General features: G+C 43.0%; 1 long non-coding RNA gene across 1 annotated transcript in view; it reads left to right on the top strand.

Annotated features, from left to right (window-relative positions):
• Positions 1–9,319: 9,319 nt before the first annotated feature.
• The window catches only part of LOC134475807 (uncharacterized), a 32,109-nt gene continuing 20,775 nt past the window's right edge, over positions 9,320–20,653 (top strand). The window contains exon 1 of the long non-coding RNA XR_010047077.1: positions 9,320–9,420. This is a non-coding gene — a long non-coding RNA (uncharacterized LOC134475807). The remainder of the gene's footprint in view (positions 9,421–20,653) is intronic.

Raw genomic sequence — 20,653 nt, 5'->3', positions numbered from 1 at the left:
CAAAATAAATAAAATAGGGGGAGATGTTGGGAGCCGCGGCCGACACCGGTCGTTTTACTTGGCGGACGTGAGGCCTGTAGGAAGGAGCAAAGCCTGAGCTAAATTACCCCTCCCATCGAGTGAGCCAAGTTGGCGCCTGCTTTCTGCCCCCTGATTGCCCTGGCGACGTAAGCAGCCCGCGCAATAGAATAGTCTGCCTAGCAACAACTGATGTTAGCCAATCAGCCCGCATCGCGCGCTTTGAACTGATTGGCCACTGTTACCCTATAAAAGTAAGTGCCTCTCCCGCCACGAGAGAGAAGCACAGAGAGAGATAGAGAAAGTCCACCGGCGAGAAAGGGCTGGTGGCAGAGCAGAGGCCTCGCGGGGCCCACGCAGAGACAAAGACAAGGTTGCACACCGTCAGAATCTGTCATGTGTTTTTCCTGCCAGCCGGGAGCGACACCGACACTTGGGCTCTGATTTCAAGGTGGTGTGAGCATCACCCCTGGCCTCTGCATCTCCTCCCAGAGCATGTGCCGCCCCTGCAGCCCAGGCACATCACACTGTCCCATTGTGTCCACGAGAGGTGACGCGGGGACTCTATGGCCTTCTCAGTGGGGGCAGCAGGGTGCCGTGCCGGGCATCAAGCAGGCTGGGTTCTGAGGGGTGCTGGGAGGGCGCGGTCCCGAGGCCTCGGCGTTCACCACAGCACAGCCAGGGTCTGTGGCAGGGCTGGCCTCACATCCTTGCCCTCGGAGGACTTTCGGCCACTCGGCCACTCTGAGTGGCTCCGAAGGTGGGGATCCCTCTACTCCCACATCTGGAGCAGCTGCGGCCCAGCACTGCAGTCCGCCCGCCCGGCCTGTCTCAGGGCACTCAACAGCTAGCTCTTGCTCACTTCGACTGCTTCCTCCGGCTGCGCTCCACGAAGCCAACGCTGCCCAGTGAGGCCTCAGGAACCACAGAGGAGTCTCGTGGGCCTCTCCTCAGCAGGAAGACATTAGCCCTTGTCTGATGTCTCAAACCCGCTCAGTGGGCTTGAGTTCCAACCCAGGGTGGAATTGGATTTGCACCAATCACTAGGCGTGATTCAGAAGCTTTGTGTCTTCTGGACGAATTGGGACTACTGTAGTAGACGGCTTATGTTTGGACCAATCAGCACTCTAATATGGATGAACCGGGACCAATCACACACCTGTAGCTGCCTCGGTAGAGAGAAGTGCACGGCCTGCGGGTGCGGTCTGTGAGGCCCTTGTCTCGGCTGGGCACTGGTCCAGGTACTGCTGGCTGGCCTGCTCGCTGGATGGGAGACCGACAAGTTCCTAAGTCTTGGGGGTTGGAGGGGAACCTGGGACCTCCCTGTCCCACTCCGTGCCCTGCTTAACTCAGTCTGGTTGTGTGGGCGCCTGCAGGAGGAGGCCGGGCATCTGCAGATGATCCCGAAGCCTCGGGAGCGGCCTGCATCGGAGACACTCCGCACAGAGCCGGCTGTTCTGAGCTCTCTATGGGACGCTTGTCTGCGTGTGGTGGGTCAGGCCAGGAGGGCTGGGTAGGGTCCTGGTCCCGCAGCTGGGGGAGGGGCCATCCCTAGGCTTCTCTGGGGATGGCTCCCCCTTGCCTTGTGTCCCCACAAGAAGGACCCTCCCTGGGCCCATGGAGCTGTGGGGCACAGCGAGGATAGGCCTGCGCCCAGGGCCGCGGAGCCTGACCTGTGCTGTGGATCCTGCCCACGCCCTCCTCTATGTCACCCAGCACTGGGCCTGCCTTCCTCGGTGCAGCCGCCAGGGCTCAGCTCAGCACAGCTCCCCAGCACGAGTCATGAAAGCAGTGGGTGTATGGGGAGGTACCAGGAGGGACGCTCACTGGGCCTGCCTTTCCTAGGTCCTGTCCCAGCGGCAAGGCCCTAAGCAAGACTGTCACACACAGTTGCTCAGTGGCATACTGCACCAAGGTGGCAACACCAGCTCCTGTTGCTTGTGCATCCTGGGTAATTCAACTGGGCACTTGGGCAGGGAGGTGAGGACTCCTTCCGGTGGGCCCAATTGAGGGTGACCTTAGTGTCTGGCTGTTGAGACACCAGATGGATGGGCGTGGGGAGGAATTTAAATTTTAAATACTGCAGGTGTGACTAAGCCAAGGTCCTTGAGATGGGAGGCAGTCTCGATTGTCATTAAGAGGGCAGGAGATCAGAGAGGAGAAAAGACACTGTGCTCCTGCCTTTGTGTGTGTGTGATTGTTGTTTATTTTGCTGCACTGGGCGTCAAACCCAGAGCCTTTCCACTGATCTGTATTCCTAACCTTTTCAAAATTTTTTGAGACAAGGTCTTCTTAAGGCTGCAGATTGTCCCTTCTAAGCTTGAACTTGCCATCCTCTTGCCTGAGCCTCCCAGGGTGCTGGGATGACAGGCGTGGGCCACCACAGCCAGCTTCCTAGCAGGGTTATCTATAGAACCCTCCTGCCAGAAGCAACTCAGAAGCACATTAACCCCTGCCCCTGTGCCAGGTGTGGTGGGTGTAGATGGTGGAGAACACTTGTCCACAAAGCATATGAATTCCTGTGGGTGAATTTCAAAAGAATTCAGTGTCCCAGGCAGCCATTTGCACCACCCTCTGCTAAGAGTCCATATCAAGTGGTCAGATTTTGTGAAGTGCTAGAGAATGTGAACAATCAGAAGTCCCGGGGAGCAGCTCAGTTGGCCACATCTGTGATCTGAGTGTGAGGCTGGGGAACTCGGGGAGCTCTTGTCACAGAACCAGTAGGGGAGGCTCAGAATGGAGCTTCCTGGGAAGGCCCTGGGTTTGGTCCCGATTACCAGAGAGAAAAAGCAAGGAAAAAAAAACAGGAAGGTCGCCAGCTGCTGCTCAGGGATGGGGCCTGGACAGGGAGAAATAGGTGACAGAGGAGCCTGAGGAATCGCCAGGCTGACAGGATTGTTCATTTTGTGATTGTGGATGGGCAGAGGGCTGCACACACTTAGTCATGCTTGATTCATTGTGTCGATTTGAGCAGTTTAGATTTTTTAGCCACTCAGCAGGGAGCCAGGATCCTTCCTTTGTAAACATCATCAGTCTGTGCAAGATGAGGGCATGGAGACTTTGTGTCCCTCTTTTTGCTCTTGTTGCTTTTGCTGTTTTCTACTGCCTTGAAGTGTTGCCCTGTGCCATGCCACCCTGCCACAGAGCCAGCTGATTACAGATTGAAACCTCCACAAACTGTGAGTTAAATAAACCTTTATTTCCTTCATTTTGGGTGTTGGGTATTTTGTCTCACCAACAAGAGAAAAACAACCAAAGCTAACCCTATCAACGTACATTAAACTCTCCCCTTTCTTGTTTTAATTAAAAGAAAACCACAGGCAGCTCTATGCCAAGAAATTTGAAAAATCTTCTTTATTAAGAATTTCCAGGGGCTGGGGATTTAGCTCAGCGGCATAAGCGCCTGCCTTGCAAGTATGTGGTCGTGAGTTCATTCCCCAGTACTGATTTTAAAAAAGACAAAAAAAAAAAAAAAAAAAAAGAATTTCCATCTATCCAGCGGTGTGCTGGGCTCTGATTTGGAGCTTCAAGCCTGGATCTCCTCTGTGCTTTTCTCCCTGACCCTCTAGGCTAAAGCAGGTGACCCTTCCCACAGAACAGTGGTCAACTGGGGGCCACTCCTGCTCCCCAGAGGGTACTCCTGCCGCCTCGGTACACGGATGTACATTAATCTTAGGCCACTTACCGTATTTAAATGATATACAGGTAAAGCCATAGATACATTTTAAATTTTAATATCCTTGTCTCTGGAATTGATTCAAATAAGAAGTAATCCAGTAAGGTCTCAGAAGGCTACACAAAGTACGCACAGCTGGACCCAGCGACCCCTGAAGAACACCATCCACTCCAGCAGCTGCAGGGTCACAGTCATTCTGGGGCATTTGGACGTGCCCTAGGGGCCTGCCCTGCAACATAAACCTACTTCAATAAGTCTAGAGGGCTGACTGGAGACCAAGATCTCCAACGACAAGAGAACAGTCTACAAGTAAGCGACAAAGAGGCTGGGTGTGATGGCACATGCCCATGCTTCCCACATGGGGGAGGCTGAGGCAGGAGGATGGCTGTGACTAGACCAACCTGGGCTACAAAGTGAGTTTAAGGCCAGCCTGAACTACACAGTGAAACCCTTTATCAAAAAAACAAAAAACAAAATGACACAAAGATCACCAGGTATTCAGAAATTTACAACCCAAAGAGGATAGAACTCTGCTCTGAGCCACTGTGCAGCAATGACAGGATTTCCATGAATGACTAGAAGATTTCCTTTAATCAACTAAAATGAAATATTTGAAATGTTGTTTTTGATTTTATTTGTCCTTCTGTCTCCTTCCTTTCCCTTTTCTCCTTCCTTTTGCCCTCTTTCTTCCCTCCTTCCCTTCTTACATGATTTAATTTTGGGGAGTACTTGGGGGTGTCTTCCTATCGTGTGGCTGAGTCCAGTGTCACAGTTTGTAGCTGTCCATTGTGTTTCAGTGACAGCCAGCAGCATGACCTTCCTAGCACAAAAGCCTCTACCATTAGCTTTCTATATTTTGAAGCTTTGTCATTCTTTCACTTGATTCTTTCAAGAATTCTGCACCTTATTACTCTGTGTAAATGAAAAAACTTTTCGTCTCCACCACAACCTGTTAATCATGGCAACGGTGGCTTCCCTGCACAGCCTGCTCGGAGCCCCACTCTGAACATCAGCTAGAAGACAGCGGAGGCCGCCTGGCCACAGGTCAGGGGGTCTAACCCTGGCCTCACATTTAAAATAACCCATTCCATATTCTTTGTGTTTTTGAGGCAGGGTCTTGCCATGTAGTTCAGGCTGACCTTGAGCTCACTTTGTAGCCCAGGCTGGTCTCAAACTTGTAATGATCCTCCTGCCTCAGCCTCTGAGTGCTGGGGTTACAGCAGTGAGCCACCATACCTGGCTACCCATTACATTTTCAAAAATGTGTTCATCACTAAAATAGAACTCTGTGCTTAATTTTTTACTATTTTAGGTTGCTGGTCTCACTTTGGATGTTCTGTTCCATGCCTTTCTCAGTAATTAGAATTTTAATCTCACTTAAATGACTGTGACATGTAATCTCAGAGCCTGCTGATTTGGCCTCAAGATTCTTCTAGATCCTTCTAAATCATCCACAGGGAGAGCTCTACACTTTTCTCAGGCCTTAAGCGAGGACCTGTTACCTACCGGAGACAGATGTGCTGTGACTGACGGGCTATTTTGCTTGAAGTGCACTGCCTCCAGGTTACCCAGAATTCTCAGACAAGAATGAAAGGATTAGGCACATTGTTAGGCTCCCAGGGATACAGGAGAAATGGAACTCCCAGCCTGTTCGACATCAAAGGTGCTGAGTTTGTGGTTCCTCAACATTGAAGAATGAAGTTACAAACCTGAGGAAGTTTATTGGAAATAAAGTGAGAAGAATAGCTTCTGGATTTCCAGGAGGGGATACCCAAGGCTGCTAGCCAGAGGCTCTTTGTCAAGAGTAATTTATAGCAAACCCGGGGGGGGGGGACTTCCTTCTACCATCTCTTTGAAGCAAATATTGTCATCACTGTTTTGCTTTGTTCTGATTAATTGTTTTTGCTCTATTCACTATCTGCTTTGATAAGTACTATAATGTTCTGTGTTTGGTTTGATTTTGCTATACCTGATGGAAAGAACAACTATTTTGAAGATAATGAGATATACTATGGCACCTATTACTGTTATCCTGATAATCTGCTGTGAAGTTCTGTATCAACTTTACTGCACTGTCTCAGTTGGCTGTGTTCTGTCTTGTTCTGTTGTATTTCACTACCTTCAAAATAAAGAGTAATTCATACAGCAAAGTCAGAGCAGAGATACAATGTGGGTCAAGTACAATCAACCTATAGGCTTCCAATACTGCCTAGCTAGCATTGATCCGATAGGGAAATGAGGCATGTAGCAGCGCCAAGAAAACCCTCTAGGGCAACAGGAAAACCAAAAAGTCAACTGTGCCTACAGAAAAGGACGGGAAAGCAAAGCGCACATGCCATTTGTGTAACCAATACTTGTGTATGGGACACGGTGTGATCATGTGTGAAGATGGCCTTGAGTGTGACCCTTGAAGAAAGATTATTTCTGTGGTAGAATTTTACTTGTATTTACCTTGAGGTTCACAAAAGTCTTATTTCTGATGTTCTTGTAGGTCTTGTAAACAGGTAAAGAGCTGATGTGAAGATGTTTACGCCTGTTCTCAGTGCCCACTATATATTTGCTCTTGTATTTCATTGTGGTCTTATTTTCCTGCTATATGCACATTGCACAAAATAGTAGGAAGCACCTGACAAATCAGGAAGACGAGGTGCCAAGACTGGCCTGCCACATAGGAGAGCAAAGCTAAGCACAGGCGCTGTCGGTGTGAGACGTGTGCACGGGACATGCAGCTGTCATGAGTGACGGCTGCAACTGCTTTCACAGGCCACTTCTGCCTATCAGCCTCGTAAAACTGTGGGAAATGACTTTTCCATATAAAACAGGACGGGGGAATGTAGAGGCTATTGTAATGCAGAGAACACTGTAAAACGTGTATTTCTAAGACTAAGCACATTTCTAACCCTGCTCAAAGCTGAGCCCGGGAGACACAGCCTGCTCCTGTGGTTAGACAGCTGCAGACCTGACAGGCTTTAACATTGTGATGCCAACTGCAAGGTGAGTGTGGCTCAGCCAGGAGGGAATGTTTCCCTGGCTTCCCAGAGGTCCAGAGTTATCACTGCAAGGATGCCTCTGCCAGTCTCAGCCAGCCATGGCTTCTCCCTGTGTGTTGTAGGATGGTAACCTCATTTAGGTGCTCCTCCTGTAAGAGTGAGTTCTGCCCAGCAAGATATTATGTTGCCTGCCTTTTGTACTTAATTTTGCAAAAGCATATATAAATGATTGGAAAACTCCAATCACTGCTTATGATTTGAAACTGAGGTTCCTGTCAGCCAGCTAGCATAGGAAAGCTGCCTTCTAAGTCCCTCTGATGCCTTGTCTCCATTTGGCCTGGTCCTGAATTCTACATCAATATCAATTTCTTCAAAAGGCTGATAAGTTGTTGGCAAATATTAGCAAGTGTTAGATGCAGTATATTTAATTTCCTATCATTACTGTGAGAAATGACACCCACAAGTGTGTTTAGAGAAGGTCTCTTTGAAACAAAAGCTTCATGAAAGTGATAAACAGCCTTAGTTTTAAAAAAAATGAGCAGCACAGCCCCTCATTCCTTGTACTCTTTGCTACTAAGAAATTAAGCCAACATCTAGAAAAATATAATGCAAGAAAAAGATTCAAGTTAAAAATACATTTATTTGGTTAAAATCATCCCCTTTATAGTATGTATTTATTTATAATCTAAGCTCACAGCATGTTCCAACAGCGTAAGGTAATCTAAATTTCATTACACTTGGGATGTTACATTGGGTTTTTCAGTTGTGTTGATGGGGGCCATTGCATGGCAGCAACATCAGCTCTGTTAACAATTCTCTTAGGAACCTTGCTGGGCACACACCTTCAACCCCAGCACTGGGGAAGTTGAGGCAGGACAAATCCTTGCAAGTTCAATACAACTCCAAACTGGGCTCAAAGTGAGCTCAAGGCTAGCCTGAACTGTATACCGAGACCCTGTCTCAGACAAAACAATTCTCCTAGGAGAGTTTTAGTTTAGAAGCCTCTGGTACATATTTTCTTCAGATACCACATAGCCAAACTTTTTATAAAAACCAAATTTTGCAGTAGACATTCAAGAGTAATCTTTTTAAAAGGTTTATTTTAAAGAGAGTGAAGCCAAACAAAACAAAGACAAAACAAAACAGTGAAAGTGATACTGGATTTCAAAACAGGATAATAGGAAATTAAACAATGGTTACCATAAAGCCTTGCTATCCCCCAAATTGCTGTCCATACCATCAGACAGAAAAAAAAAAAAAAAACAGAACACTGAAGAAAACAAAACAATAAAATGGAATGAAACAAAACAGAGTTTTGGATTTTAAAAACAACACAGAAGGAAATCCCCCATAGTTGCTATATTGCATATTGTTATCCTCTAAATAGATACTCAGACTACTGGCCCCAGGCCTGCAAAGTCAAACAATAGAAAAATGAAGTTGTTTTTCTCCCTCAGCAGGTTGCTTGAGCTAAACCCTCAATCCTTCAAGAGTTATACATGTTCAGTTTCTTGCTTAACAAAGTGTCATGGTTTATGTCAGTTGCCCCCAAGCCTCATGTAATTATGTGTGACTCATTATCTAGTGCTCGGATTGGTGGTGTGAGTGCTACACCCTCCTAGGGGTGGAGTCAGGATGTGACGTAATGTCGGGAAGAAGGCGTGTTTCTCGCGGTTTCTGCCTTGCTGTTTGCAGCCACCACAAACTGCATATGCAGTGCTAGGGATGCAGCCCAGGGCCCCACACATCAAGCCTCACACCTGCCTTGTCAGATTTTGATGTGGTGATTCTTTTTGGTGTGACGACTTCCACAGTACCAAGACTGACAACCTGGAAAGGAAAAAAAAAAACCCCACAAACATGGGGCAGGGCAGGAAGCCAAGGTCCTCTGTAGAGGCCAGGCAGCAGCTCCAACACAGTGCCTCCCCCTCCAGACACCCGCAGGGCAGGGATTATGGAAATTGTTCTTCAGCACAGGACAGGGACTGGGCTGTGGACACTTTTTTGCCCCTAAGTGCATGCAGGAGGGACTCTGGCCTCCTGGACTGGGAAAAGACTTCAGCTGGGCAGGGCAAGCCAACACCCCAGCATCAATAACCATGTCTGACCAGCATGCTCTTCTCTTTTTCTAGTGTGCCCAGTTCTGGGTTCAGTTCTCCAACTTTAGTCCTTGTCTTGGAAGTGGAAGGTGGTTTACAGGGTGTTTAGGACAGCCTAAGAAAACACTGCAGCACACAAGTGGTCAGTGAGTGTTCCTTATGGCTGAGCTCCTGGAGTCTTGGTCTTTTTCTTTTCTTTTCTTTTCTTTTTTTTTTTGAGACACAGTTTCATTGTTCTGCTCAGGGTGGCTTTGAACTCACTTTATTCTCCAAACTGGCCTTGAACTTGCAAGGATCCTCCTACCTCATGCTTAGTAGTTCTGGAATTACAAGCATTTGCCACCATGCCTGGCCTGCCCTATTTTTGAACGTATGCATTCATTGACTTGAGTGATCTATCTGTGCCTGACCCTGCCCATTCCGATGTTTGGTACTTGGAAAGACCGCAGGGCCTTTGCACCCGGGCGTGGCAGCCGCAGCCCTTTTTGTACCTGTGAACCAGCGCGCCGGAAGTGACGCACTTTCGCCCCGCCCCTGGCTCCGCCCCCGCGGCATCTGTGGAGACCCGGGCTGAGGTACGAGGAGAGCGGGAAGGACCGCGGTGGAGAAGGGGACCCGCCGCTCGCCGAAGGAGAGGGTGAGCGGGCCCCGGGGAGCGACGGCCGGTCCGCGGGGCGCGGGGCCCGCCCTGCGCCCTCTTCCCGCCCGCCCGGCCTCGCGGCGCCGGGCCGCGTTCGCCTCGAGCCCGCGAGCCCGTGGGGAGCAGCGCGGCCGCGCTCGGAGCGCTCCGGGGCGGCGGGGCGGTTCGCGTTAGCGCGCGGGCCCCGGGTGCGGTCCGGGAAGGGGAGGCCTGGACTCTTCCGAGCTCTTTCTAAAGAGGACGGACAATTTTATTTCAATTTATTTTATTTTCTGAATTTTTTTCCAAGTCTTTTTTTTTCCCCGTCTTTTTGAGGCAGGGTCTCGCTGTGCGGTTCGGGCTGGCCTTGAGCTCCCTTTGTAGCCCAGGCTGGTCTCGAACTTGCACCAATCCTCCTGCCTCAGCCTTCCGAGCGCTGGGATGACGCGCGGGCACCCCCACGCCCGGTTCCATTTTATTTCAAGAGGAAAAAGAAAACACAATTGTTTTAAAAAAAAAAAAAAAAAAAAAGGACGGGGAGCCTCCCGGCCTCCCTGATGGGGGGGGGGGGAGGGACTCGCATGGGATTAAATACCCGCAGCACCCACTAAAACAGGACGGTGACCCACAGTCAGGTGTTCATCCCGGTGTCCCTCGTGCCCAGACCCGCGGTGGGCGGCGCCGAGCAGGCTGGAGCGCTGCCTGCTGCAGGTGAACTGTCGTGTGGTTACCTGCACGGCCCCTAGCGCTTGGATGACTGTGCCGGACGCTTCCCTGAAGAGAGAGAGGGCTTGTGTGGCTTGGGACCTTGCTCACTGTCTTGATTAATTCTCGAAATAAATCTGGGTTCCCTGGCGGTCGGATTAGGGAAGCCCAAGGTTGCTGAGAGCATTTTCTCAGAGTCAGCTGTGTCGCATGACACAGCCTGACCCCGAAGGGGCATCGCTACATCCCACAGCCCTGGGAACTTCTGGGAGGTCAGGGTGACAGAAGCCATGAGTTCTTGGTGCACAGACGCCGCCGTGAGATTTGTTGATGTGGAAGGCACGGGAAGGACTCCGGGATTAACCGGCAGCAGGTGGAAGCCGCCTATGTCCGGCTCAGGAGTTGCAGCTGGCGCTCCTCTCCTCTCTGGTTCCCAGTCCGTCTGCCTGGAACGTGTCCACCTGGAACGTGGTGACAAAGCCTGCCCCATCAGGATATGCAGTGTTATGATTTAAGATTTACTGTTTATTTAGAACATTTTAAAAAATTCAACAGACCCGGGACTGGGGATATAGCTAAGTGCCTGCCTGGCAAGGATAAGGCCCTGAGTTTAATTTCAGGTACCAAATTAAATAAGACAAACCCAAACACCGGGGAAGGCACAGCACATCCTGAGACAAGCAGGAAGTGGACACTGCTGAGCATGGCCATGCAGCCCCGGTGGGCACCTGTACCAGGCACTGTTACATGCCTGTGTTTTGCCTTTAGACCAGGAGAAGGGGGAATTGTCAACTAGCTTGAAAGGTTACATCCAAGTCTTTATATGTACTTAGGAGGGGTGTGTGTGTGTTTGTGTGTGTATGTGTGTAAAGGGTGGTTTTATTTCCAGCATGCTATTTAAATGGTCACACATATGAGAGCTGGGGTTATAAAGTCTTTCAGGTAGTTGGCCGGTGTGGAAGAGGGGAAAGGGAGAGGGAAGGGGGAGGGGAAAGATGCCTGCAGCCAGTTGCAGGGGTGGATGTCTGTCTCTGGAGAGTGTAGCCAGGTTTGTCCCGAAGGCTGCACAGTAGGTTCCGTCACATTATCTCCTCTGTGAGAGAACAGCCTTGTCCAGCAGCAGTTGTACCTGAGGCCGGTTTGTTAGAGTGTGTCAGCTGGTTTTGGAGTGAACTCTAAAACAGCCTGTTGATCCTGAACCTGTTGTTTTTGTGTTTTCAAGTAAATTTTCATTCTGTGGGTATCTTTAGGTAAATAATTGCCTTTTCTTACACTTGAAATGTTTTATGTCCTTCATGTTGATGATTAGGTCCGTTGTAGTCCTCTGTTACTGATCTAATTACAAAATAAAAATACCATATGACTTTATATTGAAACCTTTGCACGTCAATGGATTTTTTTTTTACTTTAGTTTCCCTTGGTGTGCAGAAGCTTTTTAATTTGATACATGGCAGTTTGATTCTTCATGAGATTTCTTGTGCAGTTGGCCTCCTGTTCAGAAAGTACTTGTCTATGCCTATGACTTCAAGAGTTTTACCCATTTTCAAGGAATTAATACATCTGCTTTAATATTTAGATCTTTGATTCACTTTTATTTTAGTGCATGATGAGAGATGAGAGAGATACGGGTTTAGCTTCAGTCTTCTCCCTGTGTATGGCCAATATTCCCAGCTCCACTTATTAAAGAAACTGTCTTTCTTCCAGCATGTTTTTGGCCCATTTGTCAAAGATTGGGTAGCCTAATGTGTCTCATTTTTCCCCAAATCCTCTGTTCTGTCCCGTTGATCCACTTGCCTGTTTTTGTGACAGTACCATGCTGTTTTTATCACAATAGTTTTATAATATAATTTGAAATCCAGGATTGTGATTGCTCCTGCTTTCCTCTCATTGTCCAGAAGTGCTTTTTCCATTCTGGGTATCTTCTGGTTCTATATAAATTTTAGGATTTTTTTCCCGGGTTCTGTGAGGAATGTTGTTTGTATTTTCATTGGGGTTGTGTTCAATCCTTATATCATTTTGGTAGTATGTCCATTTTGACTATATTGGTTCTGCCTGTTCAGAAACAAGGGATGTGTTTCTACTTTCTAGTGTCATCTTTGATTATGTTTTTTCAGAATTTTGTAGTTTTCATGTTAGAGGTTTTTCACTTTCTTGTTTAATTCCTAAGTACTTGGTTTTTCCAGTGACTATTTCAAATGATACTGTTTTCCTAACTTCTTTCTCACTGGATTCATTATTGGTATATGGGAATCCTACTGGTTTTTGTGTATTCGTTTTGCATTGTGCTACATTGCTGAATTTGAGTATTAGTTCTAAGGCATCTTCTGGGGGGAATTTCTTGGGTTTTCTATGTAAAGGATCATGTCATCTGTGAATAACAATAATTTGACTTTTTCCTTTCCTATATCCCCTTTATTTTTTGTTTGATTGCTCAGGCTAAAGTCCTGCCTCAGGCTAAAGATTTTTGTTTTTTTGTTTTCTGTTTTTAAAGAGGGGAAGAAAAACAACAACAAAAAACCACAAGAAAGACAAGAAGTAAAAAAGATAAATGCTTTCATAATGTTTTAAGTAATATATTGAATAGCAAGGGTGATCATGAACATTCCTTTTCTTAATTTTATAAGAAAGGCTTTCAGGTACACACACACACACACACACACACACACACACACACACACTTAATATGGTATTGGTAGGTTTGTCATCAGTGGCTTTAACCAGAATGAGATAAAGTCCTTCTGTACCTGTTTTCTTCCAGTTTTTTATCAAGAGTGGGTGTTGGATTTTGTGGTTCTTTTTATGTATCTACTAAGATGATCGTATGATTTTTGTGTTTCCTTCTGCATATGTGATGTATTGATTTTTGTATCTTGAACTGTCCTTGCATCCGTGGGATGAAACTACTTTGTCATGATGGATGATCTTTTTGCTGATTTGTTATTCTGTCATCATCCTGTTGAGAAGTTTTGCAACTGTGTTCTTTGACACATTCATGATGGAGCCATAACTCCTATGTCTTGCTGCCATGTGGTTTGTTGTACCAGTGGAACATGTGTGAGTGTCCCATGAATGACTGTACCACTTATATACCTCCAGTGGTACCAGTTTTCTGATGGGACAGTCATCCATGTACCATTGGTGGATCAAGCCTGCAGAAATGTGTTAAAGAGATTGACCTGTAGTCTTTTTCAGCTAGGTTTTTGTCTGGTTTGGGAATTTAAGGAAATAATTGCTTCTAGAAATGTTTGGAAGTAGTCCTTCCCTTTTATTTCATTGAGGAGTTTGATTCATATTGGCATTAGGTCTTTCCTTAAGTTCTTAGGCAACTTAGTGGTGAATGAATGTATTGAGCCATGGGCTTTTCTTAGTTTGTAGGTTTTTTATTCCTTGATTTTGTTGCATCTTATAGGGCTGTACTGAACTTTTGTTTTGTTTTGTTGGTACCAGGGATCAAACTCAGGACCTTGCACTTGTCAGGCAGGCACTTTACTGCTAAGCTAAAATCTCCTGCCTAAGTTTTTGTTATTTTGATTCAGATTTTTTTTTTTCTTTTCTGCTTTGCTGTGTCAGGCTGGCCTTGAACTCACAGCTATCCTACTGCCTCAGCTTCCAAAGTACTGGAATTATAGGCATGCACCACCCTGCCCAGTGACTCAGTTTTGAAATTCATATGTGTGAAGGAATCTATCCATTTCTTTAGTATTTTCAAATGTGTTGGATTACAGGTTTTCAAAATAGCTACTAATCTGAATTTTGTTAGTTCATTTTGATTTCACCTTTTTCATTTCTAATTGCTTTGATATGGGTTTTTCCCTTCCTTCCTTTGGTAAATTTGATTGGATTTCTGCTCTCATCTTTATAATCCTCCCTTATATTAGCTTTAGATTTGGATTGTTCTTCTTTTGCCTAGAATCTTCATTTGGTTATTTATTTGGGCTTGCTATGTTTTTCTTTTTTTAATTTTATTTAAAAGGAAAAAGAAAAAACAAAACAAAACAGTGTAAGGGTACAAGTAATACAGAACTACAAAAAAAAAAAACAATAAGAAATCACCAGTTAATAGATTACACATTATCATCTTAGAGATAGTTGCTCAAGTCACAGAATCAAAGCATACAAAGTAGACATTCAAACAGTGAGACTGCAAACAGTTGTGTTCAATGATCCAACCAAAAACATTAATATGGTCATCTATCTTAACACACCTAAACACACTTGCAGTTGTATCCTTTAGAGCTCTTTTTTTTCCTCTCTTTTTACATCAAAATTTACACATTTTGGGTTTTATTACCCCCATAGTTCTTATTGCTGTTTTTTTGGAAGAGAATAAAACCAAATATGACAAAACAAAGCTGTCAGTCAAAACCAAGGATAGACATAGCACATGATATAAAAACAGAGTACAAGGTTAATCAATAATGGTTACCATAATGCCTCTTGCTTTCTTAAAAAGAATTGCCTATATCATTAGGTATTATAATGTTGAATAAAATAGTACAGAACACGACCAATAGAACCTAAACATTGTAAACATTACAGGACTTCAAAAGAAGATAATAGTCCAACCAGAATGGGCATCATAGTGAATCTTATTGTCTTTGAAGTAGTTGCCTATACCCTCAAACTTGATACTATCAAACAGAATGGAACAGAGTCTAATCAGTCAAAACAAGAGAGTGGGAGTAATACAGGACTTCAAATCAAGTTAGTAGGAAATCAAAAAAGTTACTATAATATATCCTGCTATTTTTTTATTTTTTCCCCTTAGTTAAAAAAATAAAATAACTAAATAATTTTTTTAATGAATAAGGGAGAGATTGAGATAAAAGAGGACATAACAACGTAACAATACAGGTCAAAGCTTGACAATTTCAGCAACCTAGTGCTTCACCACCAAATAACCCAACTTAATAGTAGTTACCATAGTGACTTTTTCCTTGAAATATTTGAATACAACTTCGTATACTATAGCATCAAACATATCAAGACAGTGTAAAACCATTCAAGTGGATGAAAGTATTGTAGGGTATTTAGAACCAGCTAACAGAAAATGAACCATGGTTTCTATATTATCTCTTTACCTATAACAATTTTTGTTTATACTATCACATATAATAAAATCCAGCAAGATACAACATGATAAAACCAATGGAGACAGAAGAGCCATAGTTCGGTGGCGCTTCAAAACAAGGTGATATTAAATCAGCACTAGCTATTACGATGTCTTGTTTTCTTCAAAATAGCTGTTCATTTCACCACAGGCAATAATATCAAGCAGCCCAGAATAAAACCATTCCAATTAATAAGTGAAAACTTTATAAGGCTTCAAAGCCACATAATGGGGAATCATGATTACCACATACTTTTATATATTTGAATCATTTCTTACACTAGGGAAACTATTTGGTATTCACACATGTGAGTTTGATTTATTTCACTTATGAGTATGGTCTCAAGCTGCGCACATTTATTTATAAATATCTCAATGTGATCCTTCTTTATAGCTGAGTAGTACTCCATTGTATAAAAATAACACAACTTTTTTATCCATTCCTCAGTTGGTGGACACTTGGGTTGTTTCCAACATCTGGCGATTACAAATTGTGCTGCTATAAACATAGGTGCACATATTGATATGTGGTATGATGCTTTCAGTTCTTCTGGGAAAATGGCTAGAAGTGGAATAGCTGGAATAAATGGGACTTCCAATCCCAGCTTTTTGAGAAATCTCCAGACTGACCTCCACGAAGGTTGTACAGTGTACACTCCCACCAACAGTGCAGAGGAGTTCCTTTTTCCTCACAGCCTCTCCAGCATTTGTTGTTGTTGGTTTTCTTGATTCTGGCCATTCTTTCAGAGATGGAATCTCAATGTGTTTTTAATTTGCATTTCTCTAATGACTAATAATGATGAACATTTTTTCATGTATTTATTTGCCATTTGTATTTCTTCATCTGAGAAGTGTGTATTCATCTCAGATGCCTGTTTTTGAATTGGATCTTTGAATTTTGGGGGTCTGAGTTTTTTTTTAATTCTTTATATGTTTTAGACTAAAGTCCCTTGTCTGAGGGGGAGTTCACTAAGATCTTTTCCCAGTTTGTGGGTTTTCTTTTCACTATGCTGGAGATTTTTTTTTGACGTGCAGAAACTTTTTAATAAGAGGTGGTCCCAGTTATTAATTCTGGGAAGTATTTCCCGTGAGGTTTGAGTCCTGTTCATGAATTCTCTACCTACCCCTATGTCTTGAAGGTTTCTACCCAATTTGTATTCCAATAGATTTAGTGTTTCTGTTTTAATATTCAGATCTTTGACCCATTTAAATTTTAATTTAGTACATGGTGATAGGCATGGGTCTAGTTTTAGTTTTCAGCAAATGGAGAGCCAGTTTTTCCAATACCATTTATTAAAGAGACTGTCGTTCTTCCAGTGAACCTGCTTGGCTCCTTTATCAAAGATAAGGTGGTTGAGTGTGTTTGTAGTTGTGGTTGTATCTTCTAATCTATTCCATTGATCTTCGGCTCTGTTTTGATTCTAGTACCATGTTGATTTTGCTACTGTTGCTTTGTAGTATAACTTCAAGTCAGGGATTGTGATGCCTCCTGTCTTGCCTTTGCTCCTTAGAATTGCCTTTGCTATTCTAGGTCTCTTCTGGTTCCAGATGAATTAGGAGTGATTTCTCTAGATCTATAAGGTATGTTGATGGTATTTTTATTGGGATTGCATTGAATCTGTATAACAGTTTTAGGAGAATGGCCATTTTCACAATGTTTATTCTTCCTATTCATGAGCAAGGGGTGTCTTTCCATTTTCTGAGATCATCTTCAATTTCTTTTTTCAGTGTATTATAATTTTCCCTGTATAGGTCTTTCACTTCTTTTGTAAGAGTAATTCCTAAATATTTTAGTTTTTTGGTTGCTAGTGTAAAGAGTGTGGCTTCTCTTATTTCTCTCTTTGTGATTTTGTTGTTAGTGTATAGGAATGCTATTGATTTCTGAATATTGATTTTGTATCCAGCTACATTACTGAATTTATTTATTATATCTAAGAGTCTTTCAATGGAGTTTAGGGGATCTTCTATGTAGAGTATCATGTCATCTGCAAACAATGATAATTTAACTTCTTCTTTTCCTATCTTTACCCCTTTTATTTCTCTCTCTTGTCTAATTGCTCTGGCTAGTACTTCCAGTACTATATTAAATAGGAGTGGTGATAAAGGACATCCTTGTCTTGCACCTGATTTTAAAGTAAAGGCTTTCAATTTTTGGCCATTTAGTATGATACTGACTGTTGGTTTGTCATCATAGATGGCCTTTAATTATATTGAGGTAAAGACCATCTATTCTAATTTTCTGTAAAGTTCTTATGAATGAATGTTAGACCTTATCGAAAGCTTTTTCTGCATCTATAGAAATGATCATGTGATTCTTACTTTTGGCTTTATTGATATGATGGATTACATTTATTGATTTACGTATGTTGAACCATTCCTGCATACCTGGGATGAATCCCACTTGGTCATGGTGTATAATCTTCTTGATGATTTGCTGGATCCTATTTGCCAATATTTTATTGAGGATTTTTGCATCTGTGTTCATTAGGGAGATTGGTCTATAGTTCTCTTTTTTAGTTGGGTCTTTCTCACATTTTGGTACTAGAGTAATATTTGCTTCCAGGAATGACTTAGGAAGGATTACTTCCCTTTCAATTTCATTGAATAGTTTGAGGAGTGTCGGCATTAGGTCTTCTTTGTATTTCTTGTAGAATTCTGCAGTGAATCCATTTGGGCCTGGGCTCTTCTTTGTAGGTAAGGACTTAATTACATTTTCAATTTCATTAATAGAAATTGGGTTATTCAGCAGTTTTACATCCTCTTGTTCTAGCTTTGGTACTTCATATATTTCTAAGAATCTATGTCTTCTGTGTTATAAAACCTATGAAATTAGAGGTTTTCGAAATAGGTGTTGATGATCTTCTGTATTTCTATAGAGTCTGTAGTGATTTCACCTTTTTCATTTCTTATTGCATGAATATGAGCTTTTTCTTCCCTTTTTAAAATAAGGTTGGCTAGGGGCTTATCGATTTTATTTATTCTTTGAAAGAACCAACTCTTTGATTTGTTGATTCTTTGGATTGTTTTCTTAGTCTCTATTGCATTGATTTCTGCTCTGATTTTTATAATTTCTTCTCTTCTTTTGGCTTTGGGCTTGATTGCTCTTCTTTTTCTAGCTGTTTGAGGTATAGCATCAGGTTATTTACCTGTATTCTCTGTTTTCCTGATGTGGGAACTCAGTGCAATAAATTTTCCTCTGAGGACGGCTTTCATTGCATCCCACAGATTCCGGTAAGTTGTATCTGTATTTTCATTTTCTTGTAGGTATTGTTTAATTTCTTCTTTAATTTCTTCTGTGACCCACTGATTACTCAAAAATGTGTTATTCAGTTTCCATGTGTTTGTGGGATTTTTGCAGTATCTTTTATCATTAATTTCTAGTTTCAAAGCGCTATGATCCGATAACATGCAAGGGATGATTTTAACTCTTTTGCATTTATTTAACTATGTTCTGTGAGCTAATATATGGTCTGTTTTAGAGAATGACCCATGTACTGTTGAGAAGAATGTGTATTCTGATGTTGTTGGGTGGAACATTCTGTATATGTCTATCAAGTCCATTTGTTCACAGGTGTGATTCAGTTCTGTTATTTCTTTGCTCATTTTCTGCCTGGTTGATCTGTCCCTTGGTGTCTATAGTGTGTTAAGGTCTCATGTTACAATTGTGTTACTGATAATTTGATTTTTCATTTCTGTTAATAGTTTTATTTAACTGGGTGCTCTGGAGTTTGGTGCATATATATTTAAGATAGTTATCTCTTCCTCTTGGAGTTTCCCCTAACAAGTATGTAGTGACCTTCTTTGTCCTTTATGATCATCGTTGGTTTAAAGTTCATGTTGTCTGCAAACAGAATGGCTACGCCTGCTTTTTTTTGGATTCCTGTTGCATGAAGTATTGTTTTTCATCCTTTTGACTTTTAGTCTGTGAGTATCCTTCTGGGTTAGATGGGTTTCCTGTAAACAGCATATGGTTGGATTTTGTTTCTTGATCCATTCTGCCAGTCTGTTTCTTTTGTTTGGTGCATTGAGACCATTTACATTAATGGTTATAACTGTTATATGCTGATTTATTGTTGACATGTTATCTTTTTGCTGTTGCATCTTTATCTTTCTGTTCTGTTTAATTATCTGTTTTGCTTAGTGGTTTTTTCCTTTGTGTATCTAAACTGTCTCTCAATATTTTTTTTTGCAGAGTTGGCTTGGTGTTCATGAAGTTCCTCAGCTGTTCTTTGTCATAGAAGTATCTTATTTCACCATCGATTTTGAATGATAATTTTGCAGGGTACATCAGTCTAGGTTGGAAATCATTTTGTTTTAGGATCTGGAATACTTCACTCCATCCTCTTCTTGACTTTATTGTTTGTTCTGAGAAGTCTGCTGTGATTCTGATAAGTTTTCCTTTATAAGTGATCTGACAGCTTTTAATAATCTATTCTTGTGTTGGATTTCTGGGATGGTGATTATTATATGTCTGGGTGTAGTTTTATTTTGGTTATGACTATTTGGAGTTCTATAGGCTTCACTGAACCTGATGTCGGTTTCTGATCTTATGCTTGGGAAATTTTCAGCTATTACTTCTCTAAATATCCTCTTGACATCCTTTATGTTGTCCCCTTCTTTTTCATTAATCCCTATCAATCTTATGTTGTTTTTCTTTGTATCATCTTGCAGTTATTGAATTGTTATTTCCTGATTTCTTGTTATTTTTAAAAGATTCTTTTCCTCTTTACTAGCTGCAATCCTGTCTTCAAGGTCTGAAATTCTATCTTCACTTTCATTGAGGTGGTTTTTACAGCTTTCAGTGGAGTTTTTGATTTCCTGTATATCTCTGTGCATCTGCTTTATGTATTGTTTGTTTCTTGTATTGCTCATCTAGGGATTCTATCTTTTTGTTTAGTTCCTCCAATTTTTTAACTGTGTTTTCTTTAGATATATTCTGCATCTCTTTCATTTCTTCTTTTACCTGGGAGATTATTTCGAGTTTGAATTCCTTTAAAGCTTCCCGGAGTTGCTTGTTTATTTCAGTAGCTATTATGTCCGGTATTTGAGGTGTATAGTATATATTTTCTTCTATGTACATCATTCCTAGGGTTTCTTGAGATGGGCCGGAGGTTTGAGGTTGTAATTTGGTGTTTTGTTTTGTCATTTTCCTGTATTTCTGTGTTTCAAGTGTTATTCAAAAGCTTCCTCAGGGTCTGTTGGAAATCCACTTTTATGTTCGCAGCTGCTGGGACTCTGGCACCCAGTTCCCCCAGGCCGCTGGGCCTCTGGAACCTGTGGCGCTCGCCTGCCTGCTTAGAACTCCGCAGTCCCAGATGGGCTGGGCTCAGGGGACAGTGTGCGCCTGCCTGCTTGCTTGGAACTCCACAGTTCTCCGAGCGCAGCCGGAAAGGGGAGGTGGATGTAGGCACATCGGACCGACCTAGCCACTTCACT

Source organism: Cavia porcellus, unplaced genomic scaffold, assembly GCF_034190915.1.
Source record: "Cavia porcellus strain 051 isolate PalLab524CR breed Dunkin Hartley unplaced genomic scaffold, mCavPor4.1 scaffold_4, whole genome shotgun sequence".
Taxonomy (NCBI): domain Eukaryota; kingdom Metazoa; phylum Chordata; class Mammalia; order Rodentia; family Caviidae; genus Cavia; species Cavia porcellus.
The sequence above is the reverse complement of the archived record's forward strand: the minus strand, read 5'-3'. Positions and strand labels throughout refer to the sequence as shown.